The 11,668-nt window shown below is 34.0% G+C and overlaps 1 long non-coding RNA gene across 1 annotated transcript; it reads right to left on the reverse strand.

The window, feature by feature from the left end:
• Nucleotides 1–3,855: 3,855 nt before the first annotated feature.
• LOC131404216 (uncharacterized) lies at nt 3,856–11,403 on the reverse strand. The gene is made up of 3 exons (XR_009219754.1): nt 11,352–11,403; nt 7,792–7,905; nt 3,856–3,994 (listed from the first exon to the last, which is right to left on the reverse strand). It is a non-coding gene; the product is annotated as an uncharacterized LOC131404216 (long non-coding RNA).
• Between the last annotated feature and the right edge of the window lie 265 nt (nt 11,404–11,668).

Here is an 11,668-nt window from a genome sequence, read left to right on the forward strand (position 1 = left end):
ACATGAAGAAAACCATAAAACTATGATGCACAAAATCAAAGAAGAACTAAATAAATGGAGAGATATTCCAGGTTTATGGATAGGAATAATCAATATTGCCAAGATATCAGTTCTTCCCAAGTTGATCTATAGATCTGATGCAATCCCAATCAAAACCCTAGCAAATTATTTTGTGGATATCAACAAACTAATTCTAAAGTTTATATGGAGAGACAAAAGACCCAGAATAGCCAACACAATATTGAAGAAGAACAGCAAAGTTGGAAGGCTGACATTGCCTGAGTTCACAACTTACTCTAAAGCTACAGTAATCAAAACAATGTGGTATTGGCAAAAATCTAGATAAATAGATCAGTGAAACAGAATAGAGAGCCCAGAAATAGACTTACATAGATATAGGCAACTGACCTTTGACGAAGGAGCAAAGGTAATACAATGGAGCAAAGATAGTCTCTTCAACAAATGGTGCTGAAACAACTGGATACCCATGTGTAAAAACTGAATCTAGACATAGACCTTACACAGTTCACAAAAATTAACTCAAAATGGATTACAGACCTAAATGTAAAACCCAAAACTATGAAACTCCTAGAAGACAGTATAGGAAAAACCTAGATCACCTTGGGTATGGTGATACCTTTTTAGATACAACTCCAATGGAGTGATCCATGAAAGAAACAATTAATAAACTGGACTTCATTAAAATTAAAAACATCTTCTCTGCAAAAGACAATATCAAGAGAATTAGAAGACAAACCAAAGACCAGGAGAAAATATTTGCAAAATGCATATCTGATAAAGGACTGTTATCCTAAATTTACCAAAAAAATTCTTGAAACTCAACAATAAGAAAACAAGCAACCTAAGCAAAAAATGGGCCAAAGACCTTAACAGACACCTCACCAAAGAAGATACGCAGGTGGCAAATAAGCATATGGAAAGATGCTCCACATCATAAGTCATCAAGGAGATGCAAATTAAGACAACGACAAGACACCACTACACACTTATTAGAATGGCCAAAATCTGGAACACCGACAACACCAAATGCTGATGAGGATGTGGAGCAAAGGAATTCTCATACATTGCTGATGAGAATGCAAAATGGTACAGCCTCTCTGAAAGACAGTTTAGTAGTTTCTTACAAAACTAAACATACCATACAATCCAGCAATCATGCTTCTAGGTATTTAACCAAAGGAGTTGAATACTTATGCCCACTCAAAAATCTGCACACAGATGTTTATAGCAGCTTTATTCATCAATGCCAAATCTTGGAAGCTACCGAGATGAATGGATAAGTATCCAGACAATGGAATATTATTCAGTGCTGAGAAGAAATAAGCTAACAAGCTTTGAAAAATATGGAGGAAACTTAAATGCATATTACTTAGTGAAAGAAGCCAATCTGAAAAGGCTGCATACTATAGGATTCCAACTATGTAACATTCTGGAAAACACAAAACTGTGGAGACAACAAAAAGATCAGTGGTGGCAAGAGGTGGGAGAGCGGATGAATACGCAGAGCACAGAGGATTTTTAAGGCAATGAAAATACTCTGTATATTACAATGATAGATATATGTCACTATATTTTTCTCCAAATCCATAGAATGTACAACACTAAGAGTGAACCCTAAGGTAAACTATACACTTTGGATGATTATGATATGTCAATATAGGTTTATCCTTGGTAAAAAATATACCAATCTGGTGAGTGATGTTGATAGTCGGGGAGTCTGTTGGGGGGCAGGGATTATATAAAACATATCTGTACCTTCCTCTCAACTTTGTTTTAAACCTAAAACTGCTATAAAAAAAATAAAGTCTTTAAAAAAATGTGTCCAGATACCTTAACCAAGACTTGCTTTTTAATCTTCATTTCCCCTCATGTTTGTAACTGTTTTTCATTACTTAAAATTCCAAGAATGTTTTCTTCAAAGCTGCTTTTCTCTAAGGACACCTAGAAATTGCCTAGATGCAATATTTTGAGATGCCGTTTTTAAAATATTAAAAGCCAGCAAATTGATTGCCTTTTTTCAGGAGCCATTCAGTTACATGAATTATGTTTAGTTGAGTTGTATATCAAAATAGAATTTGTTGTAATAAAAGAAAGAGAAAATTGTCAATTTGGCATCAGTTTTACTCATTAAGGCAGATCTTCCAGAGATTTTTAATTCAAAGACAAGATTTCAATGCCCATGAAAAATATTGAAGCTGAAATTGATTTGGAGGACTTGGGGTGATATGCGACATTAAAGCAAGTAAAATATTTGTTTTAATAGATAGGAGTTTCTATGATTTCCCCTAGATATAGGTCAAAACTTTATACATAAATGGAATTTAGTCTTTTAAATTCCATTGTCCTCAAATTTCATTATCTTACAATTTTGAATTTTGTTTTTTCTTACCTAATTGAATGAGATGCCATCAGCTCTACTTTGCATCTACTCTCCCTCGCTGTAGAGCTCTTGATCCCCAATCCTGTTCAACTTTTTCTTTTTCCAATCATATTTATTACCCCCTAGTATTTAAAACAATTTATTTATTTTATTTTTTATTATTTACTCTTTGTTTCTCCTATTAAAATGTAGGTTATTTGAAGGTAGTGATATGTGTGTGTGTGTGCGTGTGTGTGTGTTTGGTAATTAACGTATTTGGAGTACCTAGGGACCATCCTAGCACAAAGTAGAAACATATATTTAACAAATAAATGTTTATTAAGAGAATGTTTTTTAAACAGTGATCAAAGTAAAACTAGTAATCTTTTCCGTTTCCATTGGATGAAAAGTTTCAGTGTGCTGTTAAGGATCAGGATACATTTGCCACCTACTCAGCACAATTTAAGTTACATATCAAAAAACCTTAGCTTTTTTATTGTTTTTGCTGTTGTTTTTATCATTTCCATGATGGTTGCAATTTAAATCTCATCTAAGTTTGCAATAAAATTCCACCTTCTGACCACATTCCTAAATCTGTATTATATATTTGGATAGCATAGAAATCACTAGTTGTATAATCCAATAAAATCAGTATTATGGGTTTTTAGAATCAGAAATGATCTTTGAATCATACACTCTCAACTCACCCTTATTTACCTATGGAAAAACTGAGTTCACACAGCAAGTTAGGGACAGATACAAAGGAATAAAAATTAAATATATTTTCTATCTGTATAAAAAATTTACTTAGTTTTATTGTTTCACTATGACTACAAGTTTCTGTAATCTGTGTGGCTTGTATGTAGCTCATATACAAAGCAATTATTGTCAATGATTTCACAAGGTCATTCTGGACTTTAAAACTAAAATTTGTGATTTCTTACTGGTTCTATCAGTACTTGAAATTTATAAACCATTTCTATAAGTTGTAAAATTTGTGGAAGAATAAATTCTTCAGCTTATTAATAACTATATCAAAAATTAGTAGAGCAGATAATTTTTTATAGAACTTTCCTTAAAAATCACATTATCCTTTTGTAAAGAGAATAATATGTCTCTTTTGGCATTATTTCTCCCATCATTGTAAATCTATAGAAGAACATTAACTTATGGAGTGAGGTAAGAAAAACAAAGTAGTTCTTGTCTTTAGTCACTTCGTCAATTTTATCCAATTAAAAGCAGTCATGAAAGGAGTCTAGTGAGTATAGAAAAAATGAAATAAAAATTACTTTGCCAAAAGAAAATGTCTACATAATCTGTGTATTTAACGTATTTGCCAGTGAATAAATAATTAGTAATCAAATTGCCCTGGGCTTTTCCACCATTTTGTTGGGGAAGTGGTTTCGATGTCTTACTAATAGACATTGATTTTTGTTTTTTACAGATTCACAAGTGGAATAATCATGAGAGTAGAATATGAGTCATTGTTTAATGTCCCAGAATTGTTTATTCTTTACATGAGAGAAAACATGTAATTGAGGGGCAGGAGTCTGGACTTGTGGCTGTTCCTGAATCACTTCTTGTTGGACTTACATCAGAAGAATTGTGCATTCTCTGAAAAATAAATAGAGACCAAGGCAACAAATCAAGAAGAATTTAAGTTCAGGAACTGAGGAAGAGGTCAAAGAGAGACTGAGAAAGAAGCAGGGAGATAGAAGCAGAAACAAGAAAGAAGTGCTGGTAGCAAAATGTAGAAAGTGTTCCACTCAGCTACACCAATGACATTAAATAGTTCATCCCGGTATTGAATCGCCATGACTGACTCTTGTACAGGCTGGTTTATAGTTGGCATTATTAAGTATTATGCAAGAAATAACCACTATATAATCTAGCAGGCTCACTAAACATTTATATTATATAGAAATGTTGACTGATTTTGACTAAATCTTGCAAAAACACAAAATGAAAATAAACAGAAATGAGAATTCTAGTCTGAGTACCTACCTTATTTCTCTCGATGTGAAGATAATTTGATATGCCATTCATAATCTGGCATTGTTGAAATTTTTTGGTAGCTTTAAAATATTTTTGAAGTTTTGCAGTAAACTACTTTTAATATTTTTTGAACTTCTGAGTAACATGACTTCTAGCTGAATTGCTTACTATGTGTTACATTTTCTGTAAATTATCTGCTAGAAAGTGCACAAATTGAATCTTGAGGCCTTTTAAGATTGTCAGATTATTTCCTTCCCCACATACTACTCCTGGCTAAATTTAATGGTCTAACAAAATTCAAAGGTGATGTTGAACACTTTGCTAGAGAGGAAATTGAAATGTATGGCTCAATTCAAACAACCTAAATAATGTAATTGCTCAGTTAAGTATTAGAATACTAGCTGCCACTCAATATCCTTTCTCTCTTTTTGCCTCAGAAAAACAGTTATTTTGAAAGGAAATACATGCAACTTAAAAACTACATTTTCCAGGTTTTCTTGGAATAAGGGATTTCCACTTTACTAAGTTTTGGACAAAGAGATATAAGTGAAAGGCCTATTACATAGGCCTTCAGGAAAACTGGTTAAGGGAATCCTGAAGTTCTTGCAGCCATCTTGGACTCTGAGTTTATCCCGAGGATATCTGATGACTTCCTAGCCCTAGGTATCTGATGACTTCCTTGACTTCCTTGAGTAGCCATATCACCCAGAGAATGCTTACATTCAGGATTCTTTTAAGTAAGAGGATAAAACCTTACGTGTATTATAAACCTCACAAAACACTTTGTATATGTAAGCCACTGTTGATACAGTTCTGAGAGTGCCACTGAGGAGAGCTAAACTAATGACCTCCAGTAATACTTTATACAAGAGATATTTATTAGAAAAAATAAATGTGTTTTATAGAATTAATAGCTACCAATATATACCTTAATTCATTTCCTCTGATGATATACTCAAGAAAATGTAGTGAATTGTGGAAATAAGGAAATCAGCTGAGATTTTTAAGAACCTTGAAATATAATTTGTGTAACCTTTGATTCAAAGACTTCCCAACAATATGTGATGTTTAAATAACATAAATCTATCTTTATTACATAAAATGTGAAAAATGTATAAAGATCTAAGACTCTCTTTATTTATATGTGATACAAAATTCACTGGAGAACATTAACCATTAAAACTTATTAAAAAACTGTTTATATGAAGCATATGTTATCTCATTTGAAAGTATAAGGTAGTAGGAGGGTCATTTATTAATTTAACTTCTTTATATGTGAGATTAGGGTTAGATTTTAAATGGATACAGATAGAGCTCTTATGTTAAATTTGATTTCCTCAATATTAAAAAAGTTATGAATACATAGAGCTATCTGTAGTTAAGTGGATAGTTTCTCTCAGAGTTTGGTCCAGATTTAGATTTCAATAATTAATTTGCAATGTAGAAAAAGTACGTTTGAGGAAGAAAAATAATGAGTTTAGTTTTATACGTTCTGAATTTGAGGTGACTGCAGAACACTGAAGGTAATGAGGAGGAAATTGATTAAACAGGTCTAAAGCCTGAATGGGGACAAATACTGCTACAGAGATTTGAGAGTCATTAGCATATAGATGAGAATGGATGTGGCTATCCAAGCAGGCTGTACAGTTGAAAGAGCAGTGGGCCCAAGAATGGCATCATGGAGATCAGCAGGTGAGGAGATGCCCTTAAAGAAAAATCAGCATGGGCAGGAGAGAACAAGGAGAGTTGGGTCACCTAAACCAAGAGGTCAGAACCTTTCCAGAAGAGAGTAGCTGGCAGTGTTAAATTGCCGGGGAAGTCTAACAGTACAAGGTCCAACGAAAATCTTTTGGATCTGAGACAACTGAAGCTATAGGGGAAATGTGTTTGAGGAAAGGTGAAGTTTGGAGAGAGTCAAAGATTAAATGCATGGTGAGAAAGTGGAGATATGGAGTTGATCCTGTCACATTTCAGTAATGTCAATTTTTCTTTATTTCTAATTCTTATAACTCGTATCTCTTGTTCTACGGACTGCTTCTTTCAGGATAACACTAATAAAAGTGGTTATATCCACAAATCTTGCTTTGCTTTTCACTTTGAAAGAAATACTTCTAGATTTTCATCATTTCCCTTGAAATTTTCTTAGAGTTTTTGATAGAAATCTGTGTTGACCTATGATACCATGTTCAGATCCCCTTTTAGGGATGAAGGGCTCATTTCCTCAGCTACTCCGAGTTTTGCGGGCAAACACTTCTCAGCTGTCAAATTCCTATCTGGATTTCTTGGCTGAAGATAGCCACCTGGTCCAAAGTAATTTCTTCCTGGGACATCCTGCACCAAATGACTAATCGTCATAGGGAATAGATACTAGGTTTGCTCACCCGTGTCAGGAAAACTTTGAAGAGTAGGCCCAGCCTTAGGACTCCCCATATAATTGGTTAAAGCTTCCTTTGGAATTGCATCACAGCTCAACATTTCCCTCAGCTTTATCCTGCTTCCTTCCCCTCCCTTCTGCAAGAGTTAGTTCCGAGAGTTCTCCCCAATAAACCAATGTATGATAATCTCTGTCCCAGAATTGGCGCCCTAAGAAAACCCAAACTGCTACAATATTCTTTATGAGAGTATTCATTTCTCTTTTATTTCTAGTTTTCTAAATACATCTATTATTGTTTCTTTGTACATTTTGTAATCTCCTGGATGATTCTTGGACTATCTTGGTAGTATAAATTCAGACTCAGCTTTCTGTCATGGTGAAGTTCTAGAGTTGAGTGTTTTCACATGAAATTAATAGGAATTGGTGAAAGAGACTCAATATTTGCTGACTGCCACTCATGGGCTTAAGGCATGCACATTTCTCATGCTTGGGAATTTTCTCTTTGCTCTTTCATGTACAACTATATATTTAATTTATTTTAGTTATATTTTAGCTTGTATTTCCATATTAGGGCAAAAGTTTCTGAATTATTTCAGTCCACCGTGTTTCTCAAACCAGAAGTATCAAATATTCCCTCCTAGTCTATTTTCTATGCAAGAATACACCCACACGCGCGCGTGCGCACGCGCGCACACACACACTCTCAATGGATTACCTATATGAAAACATTTTCCCATGTGATTATAAATTTTGAAAAGCTATATCCTTTTCAAAAAAAAATCTCCTTGCATTAGGTCAGATTCCCCAGAAACAGATCTTGAGACAAGAAATGTGTGCAAGTGATTTATTAAAGCAAGCTCCCAGGAGAAATTGGTGAAGAAGTAAGGAAAGCAAGAAAAGGAAGGAAAAAGCCACACAGCTGTGAGATTTCAGGTAAAATCTCAGCTCCAACCTGATCTTATGAAGCATCTCTGAAGCATAAATTACACCACATTGTTTGACCTGCCCAAAGCAAGAGAGTTGGACTTTCAAATTCACTCACCAGTCAGTTACTGATTAAGGGCCATCCAGAGGGACATAAACTCTCAAACTCCCAAACACTTTCCACTCGCTGTAGCACAAGAATATTCCTCTGAAGAAAGGTACAGGTGAAAGCCTAGAAGGAAAGCACACAGAAGCAGAGGGGATGGCTGATAGAAGCAATAAAGGGTTTGAGTGGATCTAGCAGTGATAATGCCTCATGAATATATATATACCAATATACAACAGCAATAATGTCAGATATAATACCAAAATTATACATATATTTTTTAGTTAGAAAACATAATACCAAATTTGATTTGATGTATACCAAAATGGAGCTATGTTTTCTAACTAAAAAGACTTTTAGTGGTCTTAAGCTGATAAAAGGGAGAAATTGGGAGTTCTTGTCTATGTAATACAACTTGCAAATCTGCAGTAGTAACACATAACAACATTAACCTGCTATCTAAACATGATCCCTTGTCTCTCCTAAAAGATAGAAGGTGAAATACAGAACGTTATGGGAATGAGGTTACAGCAGTAATATATGTACTAATTGCAGATGTTCTATGTAAATAGTGCTCAAGGAAGATAGGATGAGCACTATGACTGCTTAGACCGCTTTGCAGGTTTCTAGTAAAGTGGGGTATAGATATCAGAGAGAAAATGGTAAGTTGATTCATTTATGACTCATCAGTAGTCTGCAGGGTTTGCTCAGAGTTCAAAAGCAGTGGTGAGTAGTTACCTTGGTATCCTTCTGAGGTAATTGAAGATTCATAACTATCTGCCTTGGTGACTGAATTTGCAAAATCAAATCTTTGATAGCTCATCACTTAAAGTCAACAGGAACTCACGTTGGCTCAGAGTACTTTTTCTTCATGCAAGATTTTAAATTAACATGGTTATTACCACACACACACACACACAAACTTGATAATTTAATGAAATTTAAAATTAACAAATAGCATTGACCAAATTACTCCCTGGAAGTTGCAATTTATACTTGTTCTGGGAAAATATTTTAAAGAAAAGTCTCCTTTATTTACTTTATATTGAGAAAGTAGATTGCTTTGGTCTCTATTCAATGTCAGCCAATATGTACTAATGAAGTAAAATATATTGAATTTTCTTCTATAACATGGAAGATAATAATGTCATTTGTGAAAGATGACACGAGTGGAGCCATATTAAAATAGAGCCAGAGCAGCCATTTCAGAGGAATTGCCTTGTACATCTTGTTTTCTCTGTCTTCCGAGCTGGACCAAACCGTCAACATTCCAACAAGTCAGTAAGGACAAGGATATCCTGTTTGTGAGGACTGATGAAATTGGACTTTGGCTGGTGACCGAATCTCAAGCCAATCTATGAAGTACAAACCTAGCCTTACCTCATCCAACACCAAGGAACTCTTCTTTAATACAACTTATCTTGTCTTCATCTCCTTTTCCCATAAAAACCCTGAGCCCCTCTTGTGTAATTGGGACACTATTTGGGTTTCTACCTGAATCTGTGCTCCCTGAATTACAATTCTTTGATCTCAAATAAATGCTTTGCCTCTTAACTGGTTCTGTTTTTGTAGGTTGACACATTTAAATTAAGAGTTGGAAATATTAAATGTCTGAAATACTAAATGTTCCCTCAAAAACTTTTAACTAAATCTCACGTTTTTCTCAAGTAGAAATACATGTTTCAGAAAATAGATTAAATGGAATAGAACATTAAAATTCTAACCTCATTTGCCAATCCCTCAAGGTTCTTGAGAATCAGCTCTTTAACTAATAATATGAAAGAAAATAAATCACTTTCTTTTTTTATATACATAAGTCTTTAAAATGAAAATCATGTTTTAAAATGGGACAACTGAGAAAAGTCTGACTTAACTTTTAAGAATACACTCTGAACAGAACCTTTCCTCCACGGTCATTCAAATTTATATTGCAGAAAGTTAAAAATCATATCTAAACTCTTAAATCTCAGAACAGACTCTTGTCATCTTCTTTGAGGTAATTTCATAAAGTTTCAGTGCTCTCTGGTTCCTATTTCATCCACCATTTCTGGCCAACCTTTGAAAGGTTTGGGTCTCTGTCTGATATCTCTGTATAAAACACTCTTAATCCTGATGTGAGGGATCAAAAGTGGCCACCTCAAAATATGTCTCTTTACCTTGATTATTTTATCTGAAAGAAACTTTGACCTTCGCCCAAACTTAACACCTAAAAGCAACAGACTGGCAGGGTTCTTGCTAAACTCATGCGTATCAAAGTTCTGTTTACCAAACATTTACATTTGTAAGGGAAATCTCCATTTGTAAAAGTATCTCCCTCTCTGTACTGGGAGGAGGTGGGGGGGATGACCTCATCTTTAGACACTTATCAGTGTGGAAAGCGAGGCTGCATAGTAACTTTACTGTGCTTTTCTGGTAATCGCCCATAACTGACTCCCCCATCCCCAACATCCTCCTTTGTCTTTACCTAAAGCTATTTGAGAAGCAAACTTCCACCTTTTTGTCAAGAAACTCAGTTTCCCTGGTTTCTCCCATATATACATGTTATAAAGCTTTGTTTGATTTTCTCCTGCTGTTTGGTCTCATGAGTCAATTTAATTTGTAGTCCAGCCAGAAAGGATCCAGAGTGAGCAGAGGATAGTCTTCCTCCCCTTCGCTGAATATCAGAGAAGCTTCCTTAAATCAAACATGTTACATTGGAATGAACCCATTTGGATTATAAATGTTTTAAAAGTTGGCAATAGTTTAATTATTGTAACATTGTAGCTGGCAGTTGCAGGTTCATTGCATTTCTATTGTCACCCATTTTTTGTTGATTGTATTAGAGATAGTTGGCTTTAAGTTTCAGATTTCATCAGAAGGACAGTTGCTTCCCATTACTTAATGATTTCCACGTTGATGCATATGGATTACTATAGATGTGGGAGACAATTAGAGCACTTTCAGAATAGCTTTCAGAATAATTCATTTCTTATTTTACTTTAAACACTTTTCTGTATTGGTAGAACACAAGAAAGATAAACATCACAAATAAAGAATGATGATATGAGAAAATTTATCACTTTTAAAAGCTGTGCATTAAATAGTTGTATTGCCAAACAAAAATAATAAAAAAAATGCCTTCCATAAAGCAAAGAGAAGACAGTTAATATGAAAGAATGTTAATCAACAGAATTTTAAATTAATAGGTTTAACCATAAAGATTATTTGAAAATGTGTTAATGAATTAATCATATTTTCCATTAAGAGAGAATAATAGACTAGAGAAGAAAGATATCAGATGATTATTGTGTTCATTTTTCACATTAAATGAAACATTATTCATTTATTAACATCTCAATGTGAAGGATAGGAGAAAGATCATTTTAGTAGACCTTAGGAAAACAAAGACAGAATGAAAGACCCATGTAACCTTAAATTAAAACTATTCTCATTACTATCACACGCACACAAAAACAGAGCAGAATAAGCTTAAAAGACAGAATTCAATACATAACAGGCAAAAGTGGAATGTGACTAACTGTCTCAGGTACACCTGCCTGAAATTTGAAATGTTACTTTCTGAGAATACATACCCAACCAGTCAATATTATCTCTATGTTTCCTTTTTGATTTGAAATGATAACAATGAATATGTCAAAGTTGTCAAAGAAAATATAAAATACAGCCACATATTCAATACAATTCCTTTAGGACCTTAGTAACTTTAATATTAGTTTCTACAACTAAACAATAATATTCATTGCTAAAAAAATCACCACACTTTCAGATAACAAGCAAATAAGCAAACTAAAATCCTAGTAAATGGACCATGTTCTAATTTAATAATTTATTCTACTGGAGCTTGTAAACCCTTTATTGAAATATCTGCAATTAATCAATGCTCACCCAA

This window comes from Diceros bicornis, chromosome 4 (genome assembly GCF_020826845.1).
Source record: "Diceros bicornis minor isolate mBicDic1 chromosome 4, mDicBic1.mat.cur, whole genome shotgun sequence".
Classification (NCBI taxonomy): domain Eukaryota; kingdom Metazoa; phylum Chordata; class Mammalia; order Perissodactyla; family Rhinocerotidae; genus Diceros; species Diceros bicornis.